The sequence below is a fragment of the Ictidomys tridecemlineatus genome, chromosome Y, assembly GCF_052094955.1.
Source record: "Ictidomys tridecemlineatus isolate mIctTri1 chromosome Y, mIctTri1.hap1, whole genome shotgun sequence".
In the NCBI taxonomy this organism is placed as follows: Eukaryota; Metazoa; Chordata; class Mammalia; order Rodentia; family Sciuridae; genus Ictidomys; species Ictidomys tridecemlineatus.
The window spans coordinates 9,783,891-9,786,522 of record NC_135494.1 but is presented as its reverse complement, the minus strand read 5'-3'; the positions used below and the strand labels follow the sequence as shown (position 1 = coordinate 9,786,522).

The 2,632-nt window shown below is 39.2% G+C and overlaps 1 non-coding gene across 1 annotated transcript; it reads right to left on the bottom strand.

The window, feature by feature from the left end:
• Positions 1 to 1,509: 1,509 nt before the first annotated feature.
• LOC144372177 (U6 spliceosomal RNA) lies at positions 1,510 to 1,616 on the bottom strand. Its single transcript, XR_013432190.1, has one exon. It is a non-coding gene; the product is annotated as a U6 spliceosomal RNA (small nuclear RNA).
• Positions 1,617 to 2,632: the final 1,016 nt, after the last annotated feature.

Sequence of the window (2,632 nt, the reverse complement as noted above, 5' to 3'; positions counted from 1 at the left end):
CTTCCTCTTCCTTTTTATTTTCCTGTTTTAAATTCAATTATCTTTTTTTGTCCATCTCCAAATGCCATCGTGTCCGTTCAATGAATTTTATTTAACTCAGATCTTGACTTTCCAGGACTGGAGTTTCCATTAAATTCTTCTGCACAGTTTCAGTTTCTTGCCAAGACTCCTCGATGATTTACTCTTGGTGATCAACTCTTGTGAAAGGTGACTATGGTAGCTGTTTTTAAGTGCTGGTCTGCTCAATATTAAATTTGGGTAATTAACAGAGTCAGCTTCTGTTGAAGCTAACAGAGAAAATATTTGAAGAAATATTGCCTTAAAATGTGGCTTATGCGCCACATTTTCTTGTTTATTTGAACGCTAACTGCTACTTTGTTACTGAAATTTGAAGTGATTCTTTGCCTCTAACATGTGCTGACTGTGGTTTCAGAAGGCAGCTCCCTTACTTGCTAGTCACCTTCACATTCAGAAACCTCATGTGCTCTCATCTCACATGTAGTTCCGTTTTACCTTCATAACAGGGATTCCTTGGGCCTAGAGTACAGTCCTCTCCACAAGGAGTGGCTCTTTTGTTAGTCAATAAAAGTCTGATGTGTCTCCCAAGTCCCTCTGGTTTGGTGAGACTCCAACTCCAATCCTATTCCTCAGGAATGTGGCAGCTACAACTCTGCTCTGCTGTTCTGATGTTGCTCTCTGCTGCCTCCATACCTGGGCAGTCCAGATTTACCCCAGCATTTGAGGATACTTATGCTCAGATTTTAGGTTTCTCTTGGTGGTTTCCTTGTTTCTTCTTGTCAGCCACTCCAGCTCACTTCTGACACCTCGAATCATGAAGATGTGGCTTCCCATCTGAGTTCCCACAAAGCTTGTGCTCTGGAGTGCCCTCAGAGAGAGCCTGAGCTATCCTGGGCTTCAACCAGGCTGGTCTTTCTCCTAAGTGCTACATCCCATCCCATTTTATGCTTGCTGAAGTTGGTCACGGTCCAGCATGTTCTAATGAGGAGGGGCTAGCATGCACATGTGTGTGTATCACACACACTTATTTTCAGAGCTGCTAACTATTATCTGCACAGGGTTGTTCCCACACAGCCATTTTTCCTTCACAGAAATTAGAACTATTGGAATATTATTTTAAAATGTAATTCAAGTCAGGTGCATGCTGCTCACATATAGTCCCGGCTACTGGGGAGACTTAGGTGGGAGAGCTGCTTGAGCCCAGGGGTTCAAGGTCAGTCTAGGCAACATAATGAGACCCTTTCCCAAACACACACACACACACACACACACACACACACACACACACACACACAGAGAAAGTTAATGGGTATATAAATCCACCTTTATCATTTCCAAGTGTGAGTGACGTTACACACTAAGCACATAGTAAAAATAGAGTGAAATATAAATTTAAAGCAGGAATACATATTTTGAATTATTAGACTCACTGATCTCAAAGATTGTTTTAGTTATTCTAGAATTTGGTATCCAATTAACCATGATTCTTTTTTTAATATGGAACGCTTCACGAATTTGCATGTCATCCTTGTGGAGGGGACATGATAATCTTCTCTGTATCTTTCCAACTTTAGTATATGTGCTGCTGAATCGAGCACCAAGAAAACTTTACAGTTAGGTGCCTCAAAATATCATTGACTTAGTTTTAATTCAGTGAAATAATTTACGCCAAGTTTTTTTACGTATGTGAAAGAAAATAAAAGTGTTATGACAATGTAAACTCTATATGATTACTGCTGTTCAGTCATTTTTTATTGTCCCAAAAGTGTCTTGATTCTCTAAACCAAACTTTTAGATTAAAACACAGTCCCTAAAAATATTCTTTTGGGGAATTGAAGAGCAGTTCCATAATGTTATGTGCATTAGATCTGTGGAAGGACAGGTTTCATGGAGAGATGTTAAACTTGCTGGCAGTGTAAAGTGTACCCTGAGGGCTAGCCGTTTGCCATGTGTGACATTCTAAGCACAGGTAGTCATAAAGCTGGATGCGTTGTTGGCTGACAGTTCTGCACTGGAAAGAAGATGAGCACAACACCTTCAGGGCACTGAATTCAGGACTCTGACACATTGGCACTCTCGTAGAATGGCATGTTTCTACTAAGGTTTGCCTATTTGTGGTGTCCATGCTAATCAGACTGTGTTTCAATTTTTTTGAATATTAAACCAGAGAATCAGAAGTCATCTTCCATGATCTAGAACTACTAGGCCCAGATCTGGTTCTTTAAAATTACTAATTCACTAGATAATCTATTACATTTTAAGTAACTCATGGTATGAAAAAAATTCTGTCTTAGGTTGAGTCAAAATGCATCTCTTCTTAATTTCAATTCATTTTTAATTTTTTTTCCTGTGAAGCTTCTCAAATAAGCTACTTTCACATATTAGCTCTGAGCTCAATAGCAGTTCTTAATATACACCCACTATTTGACAAAAGGATGAGACCACAGCTTGAAAATATTTCAAAAGAGCTCATTAATATTACACATGATAAAATAAGAACTTTTTAGTTTTTTTCCCCCATACCATGTACCATTTTAACGGGAGGGTGGGTGGTAAGGGCTTTCGCTGTTAAGGACAAAGCAAAGATTGATTGCATTTCACTCTTCACATGGAC